Genomic DNA, 10,260 nt, shown 5'->3' with positions numbered 1-10,260 from the left:
ATGTGTAACTTATACTAGCTGTAGACAGAGAGATACCGTGTTTCCCCCAAAATAAGACACTGTCTTATATTAATTTTTGCCTCAAAAGGGGCACAGTGTCTTATTTTCAGGGGGTGCCTTAAAATACTCACCTAGCAGACAGCATTCAGGTCCCTCACACTGGTCTCAGTCGCTGCTACAGGCTCCCGCGTTCTCCTTCACATCGACATAGCAGTTCCTCCTGGAGGCGGGGCTTGAATACCTCGCCTTCAGCAAGCTAATGCTCTGATTGGCTGATGTGGTGTGACATTAACCAATCAGAGTTGGCGCTGGATTAACCAGTCACAGCCATTCATTGAATGACATCATTGAATGGCTGTGATTGGTTAATCCAGTGCCGGCTCTCGTTGGCTGATGTGGCACCGGATTAACCAATCAGAGTATTAGCTTGCTAGAAGTGGGGTATTCAAGCCCCACCTCCAGGAAGAACTGCTTGGTATTAGTGTATCTTGACACCACCAGGAAGTCCTGGTGAAGTCAAGATTGCCAGCTGGTGACGCCACCTGATGCTGATTGGCTGCACTGCAGGCTGCCAGAACAAGTTTGGGGAAAATACAGACAGCAACCAGTGCTACAAAGGGCAAGCCACAGCTGCAACGGCCTTTATCGCAAACAAGGCACACAGTGGATCAGTGTTGTAGCATTGAGGGAAAATCATCCTGAAACGGCTTTTCCAGGGCCATCGGCGACAGGGCTTGGTAGAGAGAAAGTCATATGTGACGGCCACAGAGTGCAGCAGCAGACGGCGGCAGACTTCCCCCAGCTGATTCGGCTTTTCCGATGCCGGAGCACATGTGCTGACGGCAGCACCTGTCACCGGGGGGAGCGGGCGGCAGGCATATGACAGTCCCGCGGCCAGACCAGAAGGCGTGAGCGCGGCATCAGTCAGCGGTGGAGCGGTGTGCAGGGACCTGACAGTGCTGGCCGCGGAGCACAGCCACTGACAGCGGCAGCTGTGAGCGGGGGGACCTTAGGGTGAGGGTAATATTTATTCTTAGGCTTACATTATTAAATGTTCATGCTGGCATGTTACAGTGGTAACATGCCAGTATTTACAGCTAATATTATAAGCGTACTAGGGCTTTGCAGCCTTGAACCTATCAGGAGCTGGGGGTGTAACAGGGGCGTTCCTCCTGCCAAACCCCTAGCTTCCTGGTGGCGTCAAGATACACTAATACCGAACTGCTCTGTCTGCATAAGGGAAGACATGGCAGCCTGCAGCAGCGCTGCAGCCCAGGGCGAGGGACCCGAACTCAGGGTGCTAGGTGAGTGTGTGGTAATATTTATAACACACACACCGCCTCCGGGCGGCTCGGCGGCTCAGTGAAGAGCACTGTTCTATGTTCTAATCTGACCAAGAGCAACCTCCCCATGTGGTTTGTATTTTCTCCTGCTGTTAGGTAGATTTTCTTACACAATTATATATATAGCTAAAAGCCCTCACTGACTCACTCACTGACTCACTCACTCACTGACTCACTCGCTGACTCTCCAAAAGTTCTCCAACTTCCCGATGTCGTAGAAACATGAAATTTGGCGCAAGCATAGATTATCTCCAAAATAGGAAAAGAAATTGGGTCCCAACTCGATTATTCAGTTCTAGCGCAAAAGAATTGGCAGCAAAATTTTACGTACATAATCTAAATCTCTCACTTCCCAATGTCATAGAAACGTGAAATTTGGCAGGAGCATTGATTATGTCATAAAAAGGAAAAGCTAATGGGTCCCAACTCAATTATTCAATTCTATGCGCAAAAGAATTAGCGTCCAAATTTTACGTGCGGAATGTAATTTTCTCACTTTCCGGTGTCATAGAAACGTGAAATTTGACACGAGCATTGGTTATGTCATAAATAGGAAAAGCAAATGGGTCCCAACTCCATTATTCAATTCTAGCGCAAAAGAATTAGCGTCCAAATTTTACGTGCGGAATGTAATTTTCTCACTTGCCGGTGTCATAGAAACGGGAAATTTGGCATGAGCATTGATTATGTCATAAATAGGAAAAGCGAATGGGTCCCAACTCGATTATTCAATTCTATGCACAAAAGAATTAGCGTCCAAATTTTACGTGCGGAATGTAATTTTTTCACTTTCCGGTGTCACAGAAACAGGAAATTTGGCACGTGTATTGATTATGTCATAAATAGTAAAAGCTAATGGGTCCCAACTCCATTATTCAATTCTATGCGCAAAAGAATTAGCGTCCAAATTTTACGTACATAATCCAAATCTCTCACTTCCCAATGTCATAGAAACATGAAATTTGGCACAAGCATTGATTGTGTCATAAATATGAAAAGTTAATAGGTCCCAACTCGATTATTCAATTCTAAGCGCAAAAGAATTAGTGTCCAAATTTTATGTACGTAATCTAATTCACTTCCTGATGTCATTTTATATGAAGGAAACAATGGTTACCCCCACGTGGTGTTTCCTGGGTAATTCAGAGAACTATGCAAAATGGTGAACATATGTTTTTCCTCAGTATCTCTAAACTAACGAAAGCACTCACTCACTCACTGACGCCAAAAGTTCTCCAACTTCCCGATATCGCAGAAACATGAAATTTGGCACAAGCATAGATTATCTCCAAAATAGGAAAAGCTAATGGGTCCCAAATCGATAATTCAATTTTAAGCGCCAAAGAATTAGCGTCCAAATTTAATGTACATAATCAACATCTCTCACTTCCCGGTGTCATAGAAACTTAAAATTTGGCACGAGCATTGATTATGTCATAAAAAGGAAAAGCTAATGGGTCCCATTCTATGCGCAAAAGAATTAGCGTCCAAATTTTACGTATGAAATCTAATTCTCTCAGTTCCCGATGTCATAGAAACTTGAAATTTGGAACGGGCATTGATTATGTCATAAATAGAAAAAGTTAATGGGTCCCAACTCGGTTATTCAATTCTAAGTGTCATATCAGCCAGGGTTGATATCCTGTATGGTGGGTCACCACCCATCTATGGCTGACATCTTTGGTATCGTTCACATGTGCAGGCTATTAGTATATGCAGTCGCTCCTCCCCAAACTGGGCTGGGTTGAGTGGGTGACTGCATATTAGCCTGCCAGGAACAAGCTGCTCCTCCACACATTATTGTCTGGCTGACTACATATCTTTAGGGCTTAAGGCCATTGCGCCTGCCCTACGGCGATTGTGCCGGTGGCGATTGTGCCTGCCTTATGGCGATCGTGCCTATGGCGACCGTGTCTGCTTCGCAGACTTTCAGGTATTTTTGGCTTTTTCAGTGAATATGTGTTTTTTTCTTTTTCCTCACCTCTGTGATTTTATGTAATTTATTGTGAGTTAGCGTAGGTACTGACGGAAGTGGTGTGACCTCGACGCGGTCCGTCAGCCTATGCGTTTTGGCCAAAATACAGTACTAACACCCGCATTTTATTAGTATCTTTGTATGTAGTTTGCTAGTTGGTGGGGGAGCCCAAGATGTCAGCCAGTGTGGCCCACCTTGGAGATACAGGGCAACCCGCTGTCATATCAGCCAGGGTTGATATCCTGTATGGTGGGTCACCACCCATCTATGGCTGACATCTTTGGTATCGTTCACATGTGCAGGCTATTAGTATATGCAGTCGCTCCTCCCCAAACTGGGCTGGGTTGAGTGGGTGACTGCATATTAGCCTGCCAGGAACAAGCTGCTCCTCCACACATTATTGTCTGGCTGACTACATATCTTCAGGGCTTAAGGCCATTGCGCCTGCCCTACGGCGATTGTGCCGGTGGCGATTGTGCCTGCCTTATGGCGATCGTGCCTATGGCGACCGTGTCTGCGTCGCAGACTTTCAGGTATTTTTGGCTTTTTCAGTGAATATAAGTGCAAAAGAATTAGCGTCCAAATTTTACGTATGAAATCTAATTCTCTCACTTCCTGATGTCATTTTATATAAAGGAAACGTCGCATGGTTACCTCCCCATGGTGTTTCCTGGGTAACGCAGAGAACTATGCAAAATGGTAAACATATGTTTTTCGGGTATCTCTAAAGTAGCCACGACTTCATATGATTTTCCGTGTGAACACCAGATAAACACCAGTACCAAATTAACTCGGGCGAAGCCGGGTATATCAGCTAGTGTGTGTGTGTGTATATATATATATATATATATATATATATATATATATATATATATATATATATATATATATACCTGATACTGTATATGACCAGAGTCGCATGCTGTTATCTGATGCAGTGTAATGTGTAGTTACTCACCTGTTGCTCCTGGAAGCTGTAGTGCCTCCCTCAGAGGTGGACACACTTATATATGATCAGACACTAGGAGGTGGTACCCAATCACTAAGCAATTATCATTCTGTCCAAGATATGGGGTGTGTCTGGCTTAACCCTTTCTGGAAGGCAATGCTCTACAACTGCAGGAGAAACTGTGCAAATGGGGCACATTCATTACTGATGTCATTATTCTGATGGAAGTTGCACATTTTTTGGCTCAATCGATTTAGAGAAATTTACTATTGATATTTGCAAAAAAGAACTGATCTGCCATAAAATTCATGCAGGAAATACGCCTTTAAGTAGTGAACGGCCAACAGTCAAACTTATGGCTTGGAATGAGGAAACGTAAGGGGCGGCTGCACACATAATTCCCTGCGTGTCACCCACACATTGCCTACTTGCTGCTGGCCGCTGATTGCCAAGCACTATTCTGGATTGTAAGCGCATGTAATATGCAAAAGATAAAACATGCTGCGATCTTGGAGAACTCCACTGACAGGGTCGGAGCAGGAATAGAGCACTCTGCTCACAGGGTCAGAGCAGGAATGGAGCACTCTGCTCACAGGGTCAGAGCAGGAATAGAGTACTCCACTCACAGGGTCAGAGCAGGAATAGAGTACTCCACTCACAGGGTCAGAGCAGGAATATTGCACTGCACTCACAGGGTCAGAGCAGGAATAGAGCACTCTGCTCACAGGGTCAGAGCAGGAATAGAGCACTTCGCTCACTGGGTCAGAGCAGGAATAGAGCACTTCGTTCGCAGGGTCAGAGCAGGTAGAGCACTCCGCTCACATGATCAGAGCAGGAATAGAGCAATCTGCTCACAGGAATAGAGTATTCTGCTCACAGGAATAGAGTATTCTGCTCACAGGGTCAGAGCAGGAATAGAGTACTCCACTCACAGGGTCAGAGCAGGAATAGAGTACTCCACTCACAGGGTCAGAGCAGGAATATTGCACTGCACTCACAGGGTCAGAGCAGGAATAGAGCACTCTGCTCACAGGGTCAGAGCAGGAATAGAGCACTTCACTCACAGGGTCAGAGCAGGAATAGAGCAATCTGCACACAGGATCAGAGCAGGAATAAAAGACTCTGCTCACTGGGTCAGAGCAGGAATAGAGGACTCTGCTCAAAGGGTCAGAGCAGGAATAGAGCACTCTGCTCACAGGGTCAGAGCAGGAATAGACCACTTCGCTCACAGGGTCAGAGCAGGAATAGAGCACTCCACTCGAAGGTTCCGAGCAGGAATAGAGCACTCCGCTAACAGGAATAGAGCAATCTGCTCACAGAGTCAGAGCAGGAGTAGAGGACTCTGCTCAAAGGGTCAGAGCAGGAATAGAGCACTGTGCTCACAGGGTCAGAGCAGGAATAGAGCACTCTACTCACAGGGTCAGAGCAGGAATAGAGCACTCCGCTCACATGGTCAGAGCAGGAATAGAGCAATCTGCTCACAGGAATAAAGCATTCTGCTCACAGGGTCAGAGCAGGAATAGAGGACTCTGCTCAAAGGGTCAGAGCAGGAATAGAGCATTCTGCTCACAGGCCCAGAGCATGAATAGAGCACTTCGCTCACAGGGTCAGAGCAGGAATAGAGCACTTCGCTCACAGGGTCAGAGCAGGAATAGAGCACTTCGCTCACAGGGTCAGAGCAGGAATAGAGCACTTCGTTCGCAGGGTCAGAGCAGGAATAGAGCACTTCGCTCACTGGGTCAGAGCAGGAATAGAGCACTTCGTTCGCAGGGTCAGAGCAGGAATAGAGCACTTCGCTCACAGGGTCAGAGCAGGAATAGAGCACTTCGCTCACAGGGTCAGAGCAGGAATAGAGCACTTCGCTCACTGGGTCAGAGCAGGAATAGAGCACTTCGTTCGCAGGGTCAGAGCAGGTAGAGCACTCCGCTCACATGATCAGAGCAGGAATAGAGCAATCTGCTCACAGGAATAGAGTATTCTGCTCACAGGGTCAGAGCAGGAATAGAGGACTCTGCTCAAAGGGTCAGAGCAGGAATAGAGCATTCTGCTCAAAGGGTCAGAGCAGGAATAGAGCATTCTGCTCACAGGGCCAGAGCAGGAATACAGCACTTCGCTCACAGGGTCAGAGCAAGGATAGAGCACTTCGCTCACTGGGTCAGAGCAGGAATAGAGCACTCTGCTCGCAGGTTCAGAGCAGGAATAGAGCACTCCGCTCACAGGAATAGAGCAATCTGCTCACAGGGTCAGAGCAGGAGTAGAGGATTCTGCTCAAAGGGTCAGAGCAGGAATAGAGCACTGTGCTCAAAGGGTCAGAGCAGGAATAGAGCACTGTGCTCACAGGGTCAGAGCAGGAATAGAGCACTCTACTCACAGGGTCAGAGCAGGAATAGAGCACTCCGCTCACATGGTCAGAGCAGGAATAGAGCAATCTGCTCACAGGAATAGAGCATTCTGCTCACAGGGTCAGAGCAGGAATAGAGGACTCTGCTCAAAGGGTCAGAGCAGGAATAGAGCATTCTGCTCACAGGCCCAGAGCATGAATAGAGCACTTCGCTCACAGGGTCAGAGCAGGAATAGAGCACTTCGCTCACAGGGTCAGAGCAGGAATAGAGCACTTCGCTCACTGGGTCAGAGCAGGAATAGAGCACTTCGTTCGCAGGGTCAGAGCAGGAATAGAGCACTCCGCTAACAGGAATAGAGCAATCTGCTCACAGAGTCAGAGCAGGAGTAGAGGACTCTGCTCAAAGGGTCAGAGCAGGAATAGAGCACTCTGCTCACAGGGTCAGAGCAGGAATAGAGCACTCTACTCACAGGGTCAGAGCAGGAATAGAGCACTCCGCTCACATGGTCAGAGCAGGAATAGAGCAATCTGCTCACAGGAATAGAGCATTCTGCTCACAGGGTCAGAGCAGGAATAGAGGACTCTGCTCAAAGGGTCAGAGCAGGAATAGAGCATTCTGCTCACAGGCCCAGAGCATGAATAGAGCACTTCGCTCACAGGGTCAGAGCAGGAATAGAGCACTTCGCTCACAGGGTCAGAGCAGGAATAGAGCACTTCGCTCACTGGGTCAGAGCAGGAATAGAGCACTTCGTTCGCAGGGTCAGAGCAGGAATAGAGCACTTCGCTCACAGGGTCAGAGCAGGAATAGAGCACTTCGCTCACTGGGTCAGAGCAGGAATAGAGCACTTCGTTCGCAGGGTCAGAGCAGGAATAGAGCACTCCGCTCACATGATCAGAGCAGGAATAGAGCAATCTGCTCACAGGAATAGAGTATTCTGCTCACAGGGTCAGAGCAGGAATAGAGGACTCTGCTCAAAGGGTCAGAGCAGGAATAGAGCATTCTGCTCACAGGGCCAGAGCAGGAATAGAGCACTTCGCTCACAGGGTCAGAGCAAGGATAGAGCACTTTGCTCACTGGGTCAGAGCAGGAATAGAGCACTCTGCTCGCAGGTTCAGAGCAGGAATAGAGCACTCCGCTCACAGGAATAGAGCAATCTGCTCACAGGGTCAGAGTAAGAGCAGGGCTTTCTTCTCATAGGCTCAGAGCAGGAATAGAGCACTCCACTCACATGGTCAGAGCAGGAAGAGAGCATTCTGCTCACAGGATTAGAGCAGGATAAGAGCACTCCGCTCACATGGTCAGAGCAGGAATAGAGTACTCTGCTCATAGGGCAGAGCAGGAATAGAGGACTCTGCTCAAAGGGTCAGAGCAGGAATAGAGCACTCTACTCACAGGGTCAGAGCAGGAATAGAGCACTCTGCTCACAGGGTCAGAGCAGGAATAGAGTACTCTGCTCACAGGGTCAGAGCAGGAATAGAGCATTCTGCTCACAGGATTAGAGCAGGAATAGAGCACTCTGCTCACATGGTCAGAGCAGGAATAGAGTACTCTGCTCATAGGGCAGAGCAGGAATAGAGTACTCTGCTCATAGGGCAGAGCAGGAATAGAGGACTCTGCTCAAAGGGTCAGAGCAAAAATAGAGGACTCTGCTCACAGGGTCAGAGCAGGAATAGAGGACTCTGCTCACAGGGTCAGAGCAGGAATAGAGCACTATGCTCACAGGGTCAGAGCAGGAATAGAGGACTCTGCTCACAGGGTCAGAGCAGGAATAGAGAACTCTGCTCACAGGGTCAGAGCAGGAATAGAGCACTCTGCTCACAGGGTCAGAGTAAGAGCAGGACTCTCCTCTCATAGGGTCAGAGCAGGAATAAAGCACTCTGCTCATAGGGTCAGAGGAGGAATAGAGCACTCTGTTCACAGGGTCAGAGCAGAAATAGAGCACTCTGCTCACAGGGTCAGAGCAGGAATAGAGCACTCTGCTCACAGGGTCAGAGCAGGAATAGAGCACTCTGCTCACAGGGTCAGAGCAGGAATAGAGCACTCTGCTCACGGGGTCAGAGCAGGAATAGAGCACTCCGCTTACATGGTCAGAGCAGGAATAGAGCCCTACGCTCACATGGTCAGAGCAGGAATAGAGCACTCTACTCACAGGGTCAGAGCAGGAATAGAGCATTCTTCATATGACTTCTGCTCTGATTTTCAGGGACAAATGACCATGTAGGAGGAACTGTAGATTTTGCCGTATAAAAGGTGGACAAAGGGGCTATTTTCATTTCAGATAAAAAGGTGTAAAGGCATTCATATCCCTGACTCATATCAGAAATTAGCATCTGTGTGTTTGGACAGATGCACACATTCCTGCAGAGTCCTGTGCCATGACTTTTCCGGTCACAGCATGCTTTGCTTTTGCCTGCAGCCTTGTTTGCTGTTTGTGAAGTTGCCATGTAGACTCCCGTTCTCCCATGTAGTAATATTTCATAAAGGAAATTTCATGATTGAAGGTCATAAACATGAGTCTAGCAATTAACAGAATAAGAATTGATTGAATAAAGAGGTAACTATTACTTCACCGAGGCAGAAGTCTATTTCAATTTTGATGGCCCTTCACGGAGAAGACTAATAATTTAAAACTAAGTTTTATTTGATAATATTAAAAAGATGTAGCACAATTGGGGCGCACCACACACAGGACAAAATACCAACGTTTGCTAGGCTCCTTTGAATCAAAATGTTCTGGGGCACATCATAGACGTATTCACGAGAGATTGCAGATCCACGCAATGTAAGTGAACATGGTGAATAGGAACTGCGACCGCTAAGGGTAGGCAGTACCTGAAGGGGAGCAACTGTATGTTGCCATGGTTATGGAAATAAACAAGGCATCAGTAATCAAGGATTTTAGAACCCACATTGGCTCTTTTTCTTGCATCCTCTGAGGCGATACACCTCGGAGGTATAAATCAACTTGGATGTTCCGAGGATCGGCAGCATTCACCTTGGATATGCTCTGACAGGGCTAATTCTCCTGGGCCAACTTGGCATGTTGTTGTCTGTTGGGGTCGGAGAAGTGACCTAATTCCCAACCCGTGGTTGGTCCCCAAGACACTATTTAAGCCATGCATCACTTGGAGGCTCTTGATACTCTAGTCCACCATCAGGGCTATGAGTGATTTTTTATTTTCTTATCCTCTATGAAAAAATGTGTGAAACATTTATGTAATTATTTGGCTCAGAATCAGCGTAACTTTGATTATGTGTTATGCTTATAAAAAGGGCTGTTGGAGATGCAATAAACTCGGAGATAATCCTGTACACTACTGACAGAAGGTGCTTTTTTATTCTCCCTACCAATTGGTACTTATTGATTCTTTCAATCTGCTGATTTATTTCAATTTCGATGCGGGATGACATACTAAGGGGGTCTTTTCCCCAACAGTAGCTAACTATACTGGCTGGTCCGTTATTGGCATTGTTAACACTATTTTAGGTATCTTGAGTGACAGATATAGATACCTTAATACTGTCACGTGCTTTGCCAGGACTCTCATAACTTTACGATATTCCCCCGGACCATCTCGTCCTAGCCAAACCATCAACCTAAAAAAGGCCTTCATGTTATCAGGAACAAGACTGAGTATAAGAGCACCCCGC

The sequence above is a fragment of the Eleutherodactylus coqui genome, chromosome 5 (assembly GCF_035609145.1).
Source record: "Eleutherodactylus coqui strain aEleCoq1 chromosome 5, aEleCoq1.hap1, whole genome shotgun sequence".
NCBI lineage: Eukaryota > Metazoa > Chordata > Amphibia > Anura > Eleutherodactylidae > Eleutherodactylus > Eleutherodactylus coqui.
The sequence above is the reverse complement of the archived record's forward strand: the minus strand, read 5'-3'. Positions refer to the sequence as shown.